We start from the raw sequence: 17,739 nt of genomic DNA, 5'->3' as shown, positions 1-17,739 counted from the left end.
ATCATCTTCTTCATTTGTTCATAACAGTTTCAAAATTCATCACACAAAACCTCTCATTACCCCGAAACTCTGCCAAAATTTTTCATCAAGTTAAAGTATCAGGATTTTTACACAACACTCGGTAGGATAATCATTATCATCTTAACATACAACGGCTCAATCATCAACATGATCATGTGTTCTTATTTTTCTAATTATGATAGGATAAAATGTGAAACATGAATATGTTGTAAATGAATCAATGATAGTTTTGATGATCATATGGTGTTCTTTTATCTGTTTGTTTGTGTTCAGAATGTTGTTTTGAATCTTGATGTCAATGGTGGTTGTTTTGGGTTAAACAGGGTAATGGTTAGGGTTTTAGGGCTAAATTGATACATGTGCGTATGTTTTGTGTCCGATGTGGTCTAAATAGTTGATGTTTTTAAATGGTGTTTAGTGTTATGTTTGTCTGGTATAAAACACACTTGAATCCAATTTAAAACAATCACCGGAAATAACTTAAAATTGACCATCGGAATATCGCCGATGAACAGTGTTGCCGGAAGTCAACACGAAGGATGTTGACTCTCAACCTCGAAAGCTGTGATGTAAAGTATCTTTCGAATTGAGACTCGAAAGATGATAAGGTTCTCGAAAGATTCATCCTTCGACTGATCAAACCTTTCGAATGATCAAGACATCTTTCAAATTCTTGATTCTTCGAAAGATGATCCTTCGATAAGGCTTTCATCCTTCGAGGAAAGTATCATCTTTCGATCAGTAAGTCATCCTTCGATGTCATGTTTCAATCCTTCGATGGATAAATAGTATCCTTCGAGGATTCAACACTTAGTAATTTTTCAAGAAATTGAAATTTCTCTAAGTGTGGAATTCTTGTTGACTGTTTGACTTTTTCTCATTACGTGTCAATGTTTGATGTGCAGATATGGCACCAAAAGTGAGAAAGGAACGGGCAAAGCCAACAAAGAAGGAGAAATCTGAGGTTGAATCTATGTCTGAATCTAGACATAACATGGCTGCTTACTTACAACCGGAAGGCAAGATCAGTCTGGAATTCACTGGAATCATGGAGTACCTTCATCGTGCTCGTATCAACTATGCAATCACCACACAGCACATTGCCTATCAGTCTCACATCAAGGAGTTCTGGAGTTCGGCTGTGGTTGAAACAGTGGAGAATAAGGAAGTGATAAATGGATCAGTTGCTGGGAGACCCGTGATAATTACAGAGAACACCATCAGAGCACGTCTACAACTTGGAGATCAACCAGAAGATCCTACTTCAATTGATTTACAATGTCAGCGGGGCTTACTGATGAGGCTACGGTACAGCGACAACGTTCTTGCAAATCAGATCAACAAGAAGTATATGCCGCTTCGATACAAGTTCTTGTTGCATATCCTTATTCATTGCCTGAGCAACAAGCGTTCTGGATATGATCTGTCGCCGATTGATTTAATTGGATTGTTTACGGCTTTGATTCTGAACAAGCCGTTCAACATATCTCGCTATATCTTCGACAACCTGAAGGAAAATGCTCGAAGGCCACTCCCATCAGCAACACATCGAACATCTACCAAATTCTGGCTATATCCCAGATTTCTGCAGATGATGATTGATGATCAGATTCCTGATCTTCCAAAGGCTGAAGCAGATGTTCTACCTGTCAATCCAATGAATGAGCGTACACTGCTGATATTCAAGTCCATGTCCGCCTATAAGGAATCGGATCCAATTAGAAAGCTGATTGGTCATCTCGATGTTCCTAACTACGAGGCACCGCAGAACAACAAATGGCGTCGAGACGCGAGTGATTCTGATAATGAAGAGCCAAGGTTGATCGCTTTGGCTGACACGCAGCTCGGGGCTAAACATGGAATCAAAGCAACAAGGAAGTCTGCTGGCAGTTCTAGTGCTGCAGCACGTGTTGAGGTTGATGTTAATGTTGCTGCTGAAGAAGTTCAGGGAGAGTTTGTAGATCCTGATGCTCGTATTGGTGCAGGTGGTGATGGTGGTACTGTGGTTGTTGAAACAGGTGGTAGTGCAGGTGGAGATGGTGATCCTGCGAGTCAGTCAGGTACTGTTGCGACTGACAAAGGCAAAGGAAAGGTAGATGAGCCGAGGAGACAAGCGGATGATAGTAGTTCGTCTTCTGAAGAAGAAGGAGGTTCTGGTGATGATGGTTCGTCTTCTGAGGATGATAATCCTCCTCCTCCAGGGATGAAAAAGGTCTATGATAGTCGCGGGAATCCTCGTTTTGAGCGAATAGAGAAGACGGTTAGAACTGGAGAATCTGACAAGGATGAGGATTATATCCTTACTTCTCCGGGTTTTATCAGAAAGAGGAAAGCAAAACGACAGGGTATTCGTGCGTCAAAGAAAACTGCTGGTGATTCCTCTGTTCCTGCTTCTGTTCAGCATTCTACTGCTCCAGAGCAACAGCTGCCTCCTGTTAGTGATCAACTAACTGCATCAGAGACGCTGGAGCTTATGTCTTCTCCTCAGAGGTCTTCTGGGACACGCACGGTGACTGTTGATCAACAGCCGCCTGCAACTCCCGCCTCAGGTACATATGTCCGACCTACTCTTGTTATTACTGGTCCTACAGGTGCTTCTGGTCAGGCTGGTCAGTCTGGCTCCTCAGGACCTGAGCCTTCGCGACCGACTCTGGCAGAGACTTTGTTTGGTTTATCTGAATCTGAAAAGATTCAATTCCTGATTGAACAAGTCAGTGAATTGGGTTCTATAGTCGGTCGGCATACAAGAACAATTGAAGAGTATCGTGTGCAGCGAAAACAGGATGTGGTGGCACACAACACGCTATGTTCAATTGTGAATGCTCAGAATATTAAGATCAAGGAACAGGCTGAGGAAATTGAAAGGTTAAAGGAAGCGAACAGGGCTCGAGACAGGGAGGTTGAAATAATGAAAAGGCATAATACTGTGTTGGAGAATGAGGCTAAAGCACTCAGGCAGAAGCATGAAGAGCTGTCAGAGCGCTATAAAAATCGCGATGATCGGTTAATAGAAGGCTTCAAGCCTGTTCAAGCAAACTTCAAGAAGTTGGAGTACAAAGTGGGTACACTGTGGAGTGAAAGGTGCAATGCCTTAGGCATTGTTCCCTCAAGACGTGAGGATGACAAGGATGATGATGCAGCAAATCCGGATCAACCAGCTGCCTCAGGTTCCGGTGCAACTGCATCCGGTGCTGCAGGTGGGTCTGGTACATCTCAAGATGCTCCTACTGCTCCTTCCACAGCTACTACTGGCCCATCTGAGCAGACAGAAACACTGGGAACTTCTACAGGGCTTGAGCATGTTAGTCTGGAAGCAGAAATGTTTGCAGATCTCCCTGAATCCTCAGGTGTTCTTCAGTATCATCCAGTCACGGGTGAACTGTTAGAAGAGGGAGAACATGTTACCGAAATGTCTGATGAACAGGTACTGGCTCTGACAGAATTGGATGAAGTTGCTGTGAGCATGATTGATGCTACTCCGCTGGTTCAGGACCAAACCGATTTCTCTACAATTGATGAAATCTTCATCGGTTTGGATCCTGAACGTCCTGTCTATGTTGGGCAAGATAATACAGAGGTTAACGCTCTTGATGATGAGCATGTGGTAGAAAAGACAGCAGAATTTGCCAATCTTTCTTCCGATTCTCCGACAGCTCAAGAAAACCGTGAGAAAACAGTGAATGAATGGCGAGCGGATTTCCTAGCTAGGAATCCTCCTCCGCTCGCTCCGTTAGATCAGGTTAATTACATGAGTCTGGAGAAGAATAAAGCTTGAGGTCGCATTATTAGTTGGATGTTTGTTAAGGAACTTCACTGCATGGTCGTGAAACGAGAAAATGGTCTTCAGTATTTCAGAACTCTTCTCAGTATTCTCTCACTTCCGTACTATGATGTAGCAGTGTTAGCTCAACTAGATGTTATCAATCGAGACGAAGAAAAGATGGTGGATCTGTTTGCAAAGAAGATCAGATTGGAAAGAAGAAGGGGTTGGAAGGATCCGTTATACAAGCCTCAATTTCCTAGATACGAGCAGATAAGGTTTACACTTGATCCAGAAACAAACACTGCTCGCTATCGTTTGGTTTATGATCCTCCAAAAGTGATGAAGAAGATACCTTTGCTGAAAATGAAGACTGACTTTCTAGGAAACTTTCGTTGCTGGGTCTACGATGCGGATACTGGAGAAGCCGTGATCCTATTCAGAGATAGTCAAGAGAACTTTAGAATAATAGATCCGATGTGGATTACTAACATGTCCAGATCGGATATTATTGTTCTGAAGGATCATGAGATAAACTACTTGGTTCGGGATCGGGAACAGGCAATGAAGTTTCAAAAGATGGCCTTGTACTGCTTCAATCTCCTGGTCAACGCAGGAAGTGCATGGTCATCGCATCATTTGACAGTGGAAAGGACGTCCGAGACTTAAAGACACGAAGACCGAGACAAAGCTACAGCCAAGGGGGAGTTTGTTGGTGCACTTGTGTCTGTACTTTGTCTGTATTTTGTAATGTTATAAACGATGTCTTTTGTTAGTCTTGTTTACGTCTTGTGTTTGATTTGTATATGTGTTTGACTGTATGTTTGACCAAGTCAACCATCCTCCTGGTTTGAGTTGGCCAAACAGTCAACACTTAGTGTGTAAGTTTACTTGTGTTCGAAGGATGTCATCGAAGGATGGTTTGTATCCTTCGATGACCTCGAAGGATAACCTTCGAAGGAAACATATGGACCTCGAAGGATATATCATCCTTCGAGGTATGTATGGATCCTTCGGAGTGTTTGTGGTCGATAGATAATCCTTCGACAGTCTTTCTGATCCTTCGACACATGTTATCTGTTATGGGTATATATATCCCATGTTGGTTTCACTTCACAGGAAGTCTTTCAAGTGTTGTTGATAGTGCATGTGAGTGAACCAAGGTCTTGTAGAGAGCATTTCAGTTTGGTCAAGGGCTGTAACCGTGTCCACTGAAATACAAGAGAAAACTTTGATATTTTGCGTGTCTACTCTTTCTCTTTGTAACTTGTGCTTTCATCTAAACTATCGGTTTGCATTCTAGCTTGGATTCCGCACTTGCTAGAGTGTTAAACATAACAAGGATAAGGTTTAACCTCAACCTCTGATGGACCTACAGGGGCGTATATTAGGGGTGACATCAAAAGACCAACCATCATACTTGAAGCGGTGACGTCGAATGATTTATGGTTTTGGCATTCATATTTCGATGTTCAAGGTTCAAACAACGACTACAATGTTTTGCACACGTCGCCGTTGTTCCAAACCGTAATGGATGGTACCGCACCATTCTATCCATTCTATGTTAACAGACGATATTAAAGACGAGGCTTTCTTCTTGTGGATGGTATCTACCCATCATGGTCTGTTTTTGTGAAAGCTCCTTCATTTCTTGTCGAGGCTAAAGAAATCGTGTTCAAAAAGTTGCAGAAATCGGCAAGAAAAGATGTTGAGAGAGCTTTTAGCGTTTTAAAGGGTAGATGGGGCATACTAAGCCGACCGGTTCGTGCGATGAACAAGAAATCAATACATAGCATAGTATATGCATGTATCATATTACACAATATGCTAATCAAAGAAGACGGACGTGCAATATCTCCGGATTGGGTGCCGGATCCTCCTACACAAGTCCACGTTGCAGAAAATATCCAACAAGACTTGCGTGATGAAGAAACTCACTTTCGATTGAGATACGATTTAATCGAACTAGTAGGTTCTTTACGTTTGGAGTTTCCTGATTCGGACGAGGAGTAGAGTTGTAGTCTAAAATATTTCTAGTATGTTTAATTGAACTAGTATGTTTTAATTTTAATGAAATTTATAATTTTAGTGTTTTATTGTTAATTTATAATTAAAAAAAAAATTGTGAGTGATGGAATTCCATCACTAATGATGACCACCCCCACTAAAAAAAGGTTGTGAGTGATAGAATAATGGTTGATGACATGGCAGAACTTGATTGGATGTTGTGAGTCATGAGTGATGACCACCCCCACACCCCCCCCCCCCTAATAGGAAGTTTTTTTTGGCTAGGAAGTAATCTTGACTATCAATTGATTTAATCAAGAGCTAAGACTAAATGAGTGAAATTGAAGAGAAGAAAAAAGGCGCGTGGGTTTGTGTAAGGGCATTCTAGTTAATCAAGAACAATAGTTTCTCTTTCCTCCAATCCCCCCCCCCTCCAATTTTTTAAACGTTAATAACTTTTTCATATGCCATTATTTTTTTTATAAAAATTGCACCAAAAAAACAAGCGTTTTTTATCTTTAAAACGAGTATACTATTGCTATATTTTCGAAATTTCTTTTTAAAACCCAATTACCTAAAACGCAATGGAAAAAAACCTAGTTGCGTAAAACGCAATGGAAAAAAAATGTAAAAAGTGACTTTTTTTCTAAAACGCAATGCACCAAAAGCACAAAGAAATGTCTTATTTCTAAAATGCAATGGCCAGAAAACACAAATAAATGTCTTATTTCTAAAACGCAATAGCCTAAAAACACAAAAGTGTACTTTCTAAAACGCAATAGACTGAAAACACAGAAAAGTGTGTTTTACCTAAAACGCAATTGTAACACCTCGAATTTTTGTGTCCAATAATGTATTGACACATGTCTTGAGTTTACACGTGGCGTATTATATTAAATAAAGGACTAATGTTGACAAACCTTGAAAGTATATAAATTCGAGGGTTATAAATGTCAAACAAGGGTAAGTATACTGTATAGTAACCCTAAATGGAGCTCGTACCTTCAAACGAATAAATCATGGATCGTACGGAAGCGAAACGCGGAAGAAAGTGGGAGATTACAAGCTGCGAGGGTTAACTGTGTCAACATGTTTAATTATACCTCTGAGTGACCCTTTGACGTACCCGAGGCTTTGTAACAGTAAAATACGCTCACTAGAATATAAAATATAAATTCCGCGAAGTTCCGTTTTAAAACGAGAAAGTTATGATCAAATTCGTACGAGAAGGGTTAAAAGCGTCAGCAATGAAAGTTAAGGCTTTCTGAATAATTAACAAAGTTAACCGGGGACTTAACAATGCGGGTAAATAACATGAGGTCCTTAGTTGTAAATAATCGAGGGCCAAACCGCAAAGTTAACCCTTCAAACCCGAAAGGTCAAGTTAATAATTACGAAAGATTTCGTTATTAATTACCAGATTCTGATCATGATTACCAAAGATTTAAAATTCTGAAAATCTTGACCTCTCGCGGGCCGCCTTACATTTTTGGTTAAGTTGAAGTGGGCCGCGAGCCTTCTATTTCCACGCGTTTGATATTTAAACTCAGGCGGCCCGCGTACAAGATGCATGGTTCTCCCATGCGGGCCGCGTGGGACGCCCAGATGCAGAAACTTTGGACTTTCATGCCTTTTGAGCTTGTGAAGGATCAAATGGGCAATAAGTGAAGCATGGGTGCCCCCTACTCGACCCATAACACCTAGAGACACCTGCCCATCATCCATGATAACTTATAGACCAATGTGTAATGATCTAAGGGCTTGTCTTGCACTATAAATAGGAATGTTGTGTTCATAAGTTCACCACACTTCAAACACACTTCTCTGATCGTCTCTGGAGCTTCCAAGCTTTCTCTTTTCATCCTACTTCGTGTTCAAGCTTCTGTAAGTTGTTTAAAACATTTATGGTCTTGTTTGCTTAGCAAAATAGCTAAAAATCAAACCGTCGTAACTACGGTTTGACTTCAAGATAAATCCTTGATAGCTCAGTCTTATGTCGAATCAAAAGTAGTTATGCGTTGGTATTTAGGTGGGTAATAAACCTCTAAAAGGGTTCCCCCTGATCACCACTCTAACTATGTCAAATGTCGAGTCAAACGTACACCCAAAAAGTCAACAGAAAGTCATTTTGCAATTTTATGCATAATCTGTAATGTATATGTTATGAAACCTATTTTGAAACTTATAAAACATGATGTTAAGTATATAAACTTGTCTAAACTCGTTTGAATCGACCATTTGCTATATTGACCCGGTTCGGAGCCGAATGTCGCAAAAGTTTGACTTTTGCTTTGACTTCAGTTCTGACCCGTTTTAGTACAATGTAGATATGCCTTAGGACTCTCTTAGGACCAGGTCACGTGATGGTATCACCCTCTGTGACCGGTTCGTTGTTTATCCGAGTCTTTTATGCATTTCCGTTAATTACTTAAAAGTTAACCATAACGCCCTTTTTAAAATAAAACGAGTATTTCGGACACGTGAAGGGACCATAACCTTGCTTACTAAGTTCTAAGCATGTCCCGAAAATTTCACGCCAATCCGAGGTCTAGAATGGGAGTTATGCTAAATAGCGCATTTATAAGAAACTTTTGTAATAAACGGCGCAATTAGCATAACGTCTACCTAAACCAAGATTCTGTCACCAAAACTTTTACCCACTGTGTTAAAATAATATTTTGGGATTTTTAAAGATTTTTAATTATTTTTACCTTGCTCATAACCTGCGGTTATGGCTACGGTTCGGTAAATACCGAATATGCCCTTTTCGGCCAAAACTTGAGTTCTACAAGGTCTTTTGACCCGATTCCAGTTGCTACTGATTTTAAATAATAAATATGATATTTTAGACTTATCAAACTGATCGGGAAACTCAGGTTTCCTGTAGAACTCAGAAATCCCTTTAAAAGTCTTTAAAATGACCGGAAAACCCCTACGGGGCTTATAATGAACCAAAACTCGTTACGGGCATTATGGAAGGTATCCTACTGATACCACAACCTCTTTAAAGTATATTGACTTAGGAAAACAGTGTAGGACTCCTACGGTTACCCGTTGCGCCTATTGCGCGCGCGGTTCGGCTTATGTAACTAGTTTACATAAATTAGCCGATATAGGTCAAACCATATTATTTTGACCCCAAAATCCAGAGTGTGAATATTAAACCCATATAAAACAAGTCTCTGAACTTGTTGGGTCAGAATCACATTCTATTCTCGGTTTTCGCCTTTCACGCGATTAAACCGTATCTATCCCTCGAAACTAACCGGTCTAGGCTACGGCTAATATAAAGACCCGTTAGGATTCTAATAGGTTATTTTAAAACCTTCGTTCCAGAATAAGGAGCCCCAGTAAAAGATATCAGTGACTTAATTGATTAAGGAATATACATTGCAAAGGTAAATACTTTTAACTTATTTTCCCTTATACGGGCTTGGGTTACGGTATATAAAATACCGCTTGATTGAGCATCAAATAATTCCATCGTTGAGGTGGTTAATTGAATAGCTTGATCGGCTCATTTAAACAGTCTTGTTACTTAAAAGCCTTTGGGGGGTTAATGACCATGTCCCGGATATCCTTGGCATCATTTTACGAAATGGCCACGACCTCGACACCCGGGTGTAGGCGTACACCCGGTTGATGTCTATACTATTAAAAGACGTAGCCGATGGTTTACCCGCCTCGGTTTTACGCAAATGTGGTGTGTCTATTGATCTTTAACCCGGCACGATCCGGGCTACTGAACGCAAAGAAGGAACATGTAATTCGTTCACAAGATTATAATTTTAAATAATTCTCCCAAGTTATAAAAGAATTTGTGCCTCGTGCATTCAAATCAATTTTATCAACCATTTACAAAAGAGTCGGTTGAATGTATTTACCAGTGTAAACTGACGTATTTTCCCAAAAAGATTAAGTGCAGGTACTACACGTAATTGGCTGGCATTAGCTCCATAGCATCGTTAAGAAGCCTCGCAAGCTTGGTGTCTTATCTGTTGAACTACATTTTTATTTATTTTGATCCATCCTGTGAATACTATTCAACTAATTGTAATACATTGATATTACGGTAAATGGTTGAATTATATTTATCTTATTGCTTCCGCTGTGCATTTATATATTGTGGTTTGACTATATTGTTGCCAACTACGTCACGGTAATCCCCCACCGGGCCCACCGGTGATACACGTGGAAATCGGGGTGTGACAGGTTGGTATCAGAGCCAACATTGAGTGAATTAAACACTATCCTAACGTGTTTAATCTCAGTGACACAATTGCACATACTTGAGTCTAGACAAGAACATAGGACAAATTCGAATTGTTATTCCCAATTTGTCTTTTCTTTTATTATTTTTACTTAAAGTTTTATAAAGCAGGAAACATGCCGCCAGTGATTTTCCGAGGAAGAGGAAGAGGAAGAAGAGGCAGAGGAGAGATCGTTACTCATCACGATCACGAAGCCGGGCCTTCAGGTACGCGAGCTCCTTCAACCACGAGGAGTGAAGAACCGCAAAGGCGAAGAGACCTTTACGAACCTGCGAGGCATTCCACCTCGCACAGCTCGACGCCATCATACCGGCACTCATTCGGGCTAAATTCCGAGAATGACCCCAACAACCCGCAACCCTCCTTCATACCTCTACAACGTTCGGTATCGCACCGAAATTTTGACGACCCTACTCCATACTTCAGAGGTCAGTTTAATCCAGCTGACTACATCCAGGAACCTTCAGGTTTTGTTCCATTAGGGCCGCAAGATCACTTCTCCGAAGATCATATGGACGAAGATACTGATCCGACAGAACCTGCTCGTGGTACGCCCACGCACCCAATAGAAGTCTTTGATGGGTCATCCTTCCATGGCACACCCTATCAGGGACCAGATAGCTTTCAAGCATTGTTTGACCGACATGAGTGGTACTACACACCACCTCAGCAGACATCACAACAACCGCGACATCCGCAGGATCCTTCCGAGGATTCACGCTTCGTGGCAGTTACGCCACCACCTCTGCCACCGGTACAGCCAGTAATGCCTGATCCGCCAAGGCGTAGGAGGACAAATGCTCGTATGTCCACACGAGGAGGAGGGGATTTCCACTTCAGCACCCCTCGACACTCTAGTAGTAGCCATTACCCGCCACTACAAGAAGAAGGACCTTCAAGTCCTATACAGGAGGCGAACTCCGCACCAGCTGCACCAAATTCGCCACCATTTGGGTATGACCAACCCATACCTGCTTACACGGGTCCAACGGCTTACAACCGTTCGAACCGTCACAAGCACATTACAACTACAATTACGAGCACGACCCATATGTGGTGTCGGCTAGATATAATGCACGCTATCCTGACGGAGCTCATGGGAACATGGGAGCACCGGACTACTCAGCTCATGGGTATCCACTACCTCCCAGACCTCCAGTTCCGCAACAGGCGCCACAACCACGTTTCTCTCCTCATGAACAAGAAGAAATACTCCACCGTTTAAGCCGTGTGGAAAGAGACTTCGAGGAAGAACGTAAGAGCCACCGAGGATTCCTCAAGGGCTTAGCAAACCTACTAAAGGGCAAGAAGAAGAAACGTGACCATTAGTCCGTATGTATGTTCTAATGTTTATTTTAAAAGAAGTCCCTGCGTGGACATTTATCATATTTCAGTCCCTACGTGGACTTATCTTTTAGTCCTTACATGGACACTTATCTTGTATTAGTCCCTGTGTGGACTTATCTCTTATTTTAAACCTCCATATAGGTATGTACTATTTAAAAGTCCCGTTTAGGGCGGTATGTAATCGTATTAAAATTATGGAATGTTGTATTATGAATTTCATTTTGTTATCACTATATATGAAATAAATCAAAACCATTCCTTTTAATTTGATCTGCCTAAATAAAGAATCTTAGAGTGAAACCTAGCCAGGTGTCTTTTAAGATCCGGCCAAGATGGTAAGACCTAATTAAAAGATTCTGATTCCCTGTTAACCGCTGTAAGCATGTTAACAATCATGACAGATGTGATTCGTTAAAGTCACACACATCATTCTTATACAAGAATCCTTTAAAGGATTCCAAAACCCAAATTAATGATATAATAAATCATGGGTTGAATCATCAATAAAGATGATCACTTGTTAAACATCCATTAGAGATGTAGTGCCTACGGGCCATAATTATTGTCATAATAAGACAAAAGACAGTGGTGGTCTATGACTCCCTGTCAGAAGGAGTAAAAGGACTACGGTTCAAACCTTCATACCGTGATTCTCTGTAATCTCGGCTAATGTTTTAATAACGTCCTCGTGACTAGGCTTTTATGCCACTAGCGATATTAATTGTAATTAGGATAAGTATATTCAAGTCCTAAATGAAAAGTGAGTAACAAATTAACCGGATATGGTCTCTATTACCATGGTTAATGAATTGCCATAAAAGACAATTCAATGATAAACTCCTAAATAGAATTTTCGTTATCTTCTGCAGCAGATACAAGCTATTATGGCGAATCCTAATGAAGGAAGTAATCATACAAATGAAGATGACTATGATAATGCCCAAATAAATCTAACGGGCGCTCAACTCAAAGCACTTGTCGACAATGCTGTGCAAGCAGCTCTGGATCGACAATATACAGAGTCCCGAAGCAGAACAGTTTCCAAACCACCATCAAAGCCAAAGACACACTCGAAAACCCACAGCAAACCACTATCCAAACCTAAGAAGGATGACGATAACCACTCGTCTAAGCCCAAGAAAGACGACGACAACCACTCGTCAAACGAGAACAGTGTTCGTCGCGAGAGGGAGTATACCAATGCTTCCAAGGCCAGGGGCTGCACATACAAGTACTTCGTATCTTGTAAACCCCGAGACTTTACGGGGGAGAAGGGTGCTGTCGAGTGTATGACATGGTTGGACGAGATGGATACAGTTGTGGACATCAGTGGCTGCGCTGAAAGGGATGTTGTGAAGTTTGTGTCACAGTCATTTAAGGGCGAGGCCCTAGCTTGGTGGAGGGCACTGGTTCAGGCCTCAGGAAAAGCTGTACTTTACAGCATGACGTGGGAGGAATTCGTTTCTCTCATCAGGGAAAATTACTGCCCTCAGCATGAGGTAGAGAAGATAGAGTCCGATTTCGTGTCATTGGTGATGACCAATCTGGACTGCCAGGCCTATTTGACGAGCTTCAATACGATGTCTCGCTTGGTTCCTTATCTAGTCACCCCGGAACCAAGGAGGATTGCTTGTTTTATCGGGGGGTTAGAGCCCGCGATAAAGGCTAGTGTGAAGGCCTCTCGGCCAACGACCTTCAGGTCCGTGACTGACCTCTCTTTGTCCCTCACGATGGACGCGGTCAGACTGAGATCGCAGAGGAACAAGGAGGCAGAAAAGAGGAAGTGCGAGGATGATACCTCGCGAAGGTCAGGAAAGAAACACCGTGGAAACGGTGATGGCAAGAAAGGGAGCGAGTCGAGAAAAGAAGGGCAACAATCGGGAGAGAAGCCCAAATGCAAGAACTGCCAGAAATTCCACTTTGGGAAGTGCAGGTTTGGGCCAAACTCACAGTCGCAGTCAAAGACGTATGCTTGTGGACTGTGCAAGTCCAAAGACCACAAAACTGTGGACTGTAAGAAGATCAAGGACGCGACCTACTACAACTGTAGTGAGAAGGGGCATATCAGGAGCAACTGCCCCAAGATCGCCAAGAAGACTGAAGAACCCAAAAAGAATAACGCTAGAGTCTTCAAAATGGATGTGAAGGAAGCCCTGCAAGACGACAACGTAATAACAGGTACTTTTCTCGTGAATAATATATTTGCAAGAGTACTTTTCGATTCAGGCGCTGACAAATCCTTCGTAGACCAAAAATTTTGCAAACTGTTGAACATGCCTATTAAAACCCTAAATGTAAAGTACGAAGTAGAGTTAGCAGACGGCACTGTAGAGACCGTCTCCACTATATTAGAGGGATGTATGATGTCCATTAAGAACCATTCTTTTCCTCTATCTCTACTTCCCTTTAATCTAGTTGGTTTTGACATTGTTCTGGGCATGGACTGGTTAGCGCACAACCAGGCCCAGATAGTCTGCAATAGAAAACAAATTGTGCTAAAGGCCCCGACTGGTGAATCGCTCACCATTCGAGGGGATACGCAGTATGGACTGCCTGAGAACATATCTATGCTTAAAGCTTCAAGGTGCTTAAAAAGAGGTTGTGTCATCTACATGGCACAAGTAATTATTGAAGAACCCAAAGCAAGGATAGAAGACATTCCTGTCATTTCGGAGTATCCAGAAGTATTCCCTGAAGACCTACCTGGGTTGCCACCAGATAGGCAGGTGGAATTCAGGATAGATATCATTCCTGGAGCAGCTCCCATTGCTAGAGCACCATACAGGCTGGCACCGACTGAAATGAAGGAATTAAGAACCCAGCTGGATGAACTGTTAGCAAAATGATTCATCAAGCCTAGTTCGTCTCCCTGGGGAGCACCTGTCCTGTTTGTAAAGAAAAAGGACGGATCGATGCGTCTGTGCATCGATTATCGTGAACTTAATAAAGTCACGATCAAGAATAGATACCCATTGCCAAGAATCGACGATTTGTTTGACCAATTGCAAGGGGCTAGCTATTTTTCAAAGATCGACTTGAGGTCGGGCTACCATCAGCTGAAGGTCAGAGATGAAGACGTACACAAAACAGCATTTAGGACTCGCTACGGTCACTACGAGTTCCTAGTGATGCCTTTTGGGCTCACAAATGCACCGGCTACATTCATGGACCTCATGAATCGCGTCTGTAAGCCGTATTTAGACAAATTCGTCATCGTATTCATCGACGACATTCTCATCTATTCCAAGAATAAAGCCGACCATGAGAAACACCTACGATGTATTCTCGAATTACTGCATCGCGAGAAACTCTATGCCAAATTCTCTAAATGTGAATTCTGGCTACAAGAAGTCCAATTTCTTGGACATGTCGTAAGTGAGAACGGTATCCAAGTGGATCCCGCTAAGGTAGAGGCGGTCATGAATTGGCAAGAGCCAAAGACGCCCACAGAGATCCGTAGTTTCCTAGGATTGGCAGGATACTACCGAAGATTCATTGAGAATTTCTCAAGGATTGCTGCGCCCTTAACTTCTCTTACCAAGAAGAAGGAAAAGTTTATTTGGGGCCCTAAGCAGCAAGAATCCTTTGATATTTTGAAACAAAGGCTGAGCAACGCTCCTGTGTTGACGCTGCCGGAAGGCACCGATGAGTTCGTAGTCTACTGCGACGCGTCACACACCGGCATGGGGTGTGTGCTCATGCAGAAAGGCAAAGTGATTGCCTATGCTTCAAGACAGTTGAAGGTGCACGAAAAGAATTACACCACCCATGACTTGGAGCTGGGTGCCGTTGTATTCGCACTAAAACTGTGGAGGCATTATCTATATGGAATCAAGTTTGTGATCTATTCAGATCACAAAAGCCTTCAACATTTGTTCAATCGAAGGAGCTAAACATGAGGCAACACCGTTGGATGGAGACCTTGAATGATTATGACTGTTAGATCAGGTACCATCCCGGCAAGGCGAATGTAGTCGCTGATGCCTTGAGCCGAAAAGAAAGGATGAAACCCATCTGAATCAATGCGAGGAGGATGGAAGTAAAGAACAACTTGATTGAAAGGATATTAGCTGCACAGCGAGAGGCTGTGTTGGAAGCTAATTATCCTAAGGAAAAGTTGGGAGTAACTGAGGAGCAGTTAACTCTTCACAAGGATGGACTTTTGAGATTGAATGGACGGATATGGGTTCCTATTTATAGAGGACTACGCGATGTTATCCTCCAGGAAGCCCATAGTTCCAAATATTCTGTCCATCCCGGAGTAGACAAAATGTATCAGGATTTAAAGGCAAATTATTAGTGGATAGGCTTGAAAAAGTCTGTAGCCGCCTATGTAGCCAAATGCTTGACTTGTGCGCAAGTCAAGGCTGAGCATCAAAAGCCATTTGGCTTGCTACAACAGCCTGAACTTCCTGAATGGAAATGGGAGTGTGTAACTATGGATTTTATCACCAAGTTACCAAAAACGAGCAAGGGAAACGACACAATATGGGTTATAGTCGATAGACTGACTAAGTCAGCTCATTTCTTACCCATCAAGGAGACTTATAGCTCCGATACATTGGCCCAGTTGTATGTTGATAAGATTGTCGCCTTACATGGCATACCTGTATCTATTATCTCGGATAGGGATACTAGGTACACGTCACATTTCTGGAAGAGTTTCCAACAATCTTTGGGCACACGTTTGAACTTCAGTACGACTTACCATCCTCAGACAGACGGTCAGAGTGAGCGTACTATTCAAACGTTAGAAGACATGCTGCGAGCATGTGCTATCGATTTAGGTGGTAGTTGGGATAAGAACCTACCCCTAATCGAATTCTCCTACAACAATAGCTACCATACCAGCATAAAGGTTGCGCCTTTCGAGGCATTATACGGTAGAAAGTGTAGATCGCCTGTTTGTTGGGCGGAAGTGGGAGAGGTCCAATTATCGGGACCAGAGATAGTTTTCGAGACAACGGACAAGATTGTCCAGATCCGGGAACGTCTCAAGGCTGCCCGTGATAGGCAGAAAAGTTACGCTGATCTGAAGCGTAAAGATTTTCACTTTGAGGTAGGTGAAAAAGTGTTACTAAAAGTATCGCCCTGGAAGGGGGTGATGCGTTTCGGTAAGAAGGGTAAACTGAGCCCGCGATATATAGGACCTTTTGAGGTTATCGAACGGGTCGGGTCAGTTGCCTATAAATTAAACTTACCAGAAGAGCTCAATGGAATTCATAATGTGTTCCACATCTGCAATCTAAAGAAGTGCTTCGCCGATGAATCATTGGTGATCCCACACACAGATGTGCATATAGATGAGAGCTTAAAGTTTGTGGAGAAGCCTTTGTCGATTGAAGACCGACAGGTGAAAAAGCTCCGAAGAAAACATGTGCCGATAGTTAAAGTTAAATGGGATGCCAGGAGAGGTCCCGAATACACGTGGGAAGTTGAATCCACGATGAAAGAAAAATATCCTTATTTATTTGAGTAAATCTCGGGTCGAGATTTATTTTAAGGGGGTGAGGATGTAACACCTCGAATTTTTGTGTCCAATAATGTATTGACACGTGTCTTGAGTTTACACGTGGCGTATTATATTAAATAAAGGACTAATGTTGACAAACCTTGAAAGTATATAAATTCGAGGGTTATAAATGTCAAACAAGGGTAAGTATACTGTGTAGTAACCCTAAATGGAGCTCGTACCTTCAAACGAATAAATCATGGATCGTACGGAAGCGAAACGCGGAAGAAAGTGGGAGATTACAAGCTGCGAGGGTTAACTGTGTCAACATGTTTAATTATACCTCTGAGTGACCCTTTGACGTACCCGAGGCTTTGTAACAGTAAAATACGCTCACTAGAATATAATATATAAATTCCGCGAAGTTCCGTTTTAAAACGAGAAAGTTATGACCAAATTCGTACGAGAAGGGTTAAAAGCGTCAGTAATGAAAGTTAAGGCTTTCTGAATAATTAACAAAGTTAACCGGGGACTTAACAATGCGGGTAATAACATGAGGTCCTTAGTTGTAAATAATCGAGGGCCAAACCGCAAAGTTACCCCTTCAAACCCGAAAGGTCAGGTTAATAATTACGAAAGATTTCGTTATTAATTACCAGATTCTGATCATGATTACCAAAGATTTAAAATTCTGAAAATCTTGACCTCTCGCGGGCCGCCTTACATTTTTGGTTAAGTTGAAGCGGGCCGCGAGCCTTCTATTTCCACGCGTCTGATATTTAAACTCAGGCGGCCCGCGTACAAGATGCATGGTTCTCCCATGTGGGCCGCGTGGGACGCCTAGATGCAGAAACTTTGGACTTTCATGCCTTTTGAGCTTG

Source organism: Helianthus annuus, chromosome 10 (assembly GCF_002127325.2).
Source record: "Helianthus annuus cultivar XRQ/B chromosome 10, HanXRQr2.0-SUNRISE, whole genome shotgun sequence".
Classification (NCBI taxonomy): Eukaryota; Viridiplantae; Streptophyta; class Magnoliopsida; order Asterales; family Asteraceae; genus Helianthus; species Helianthus annuus.
Note: the sequence above shows the minus strand (reverse complement) of the source record.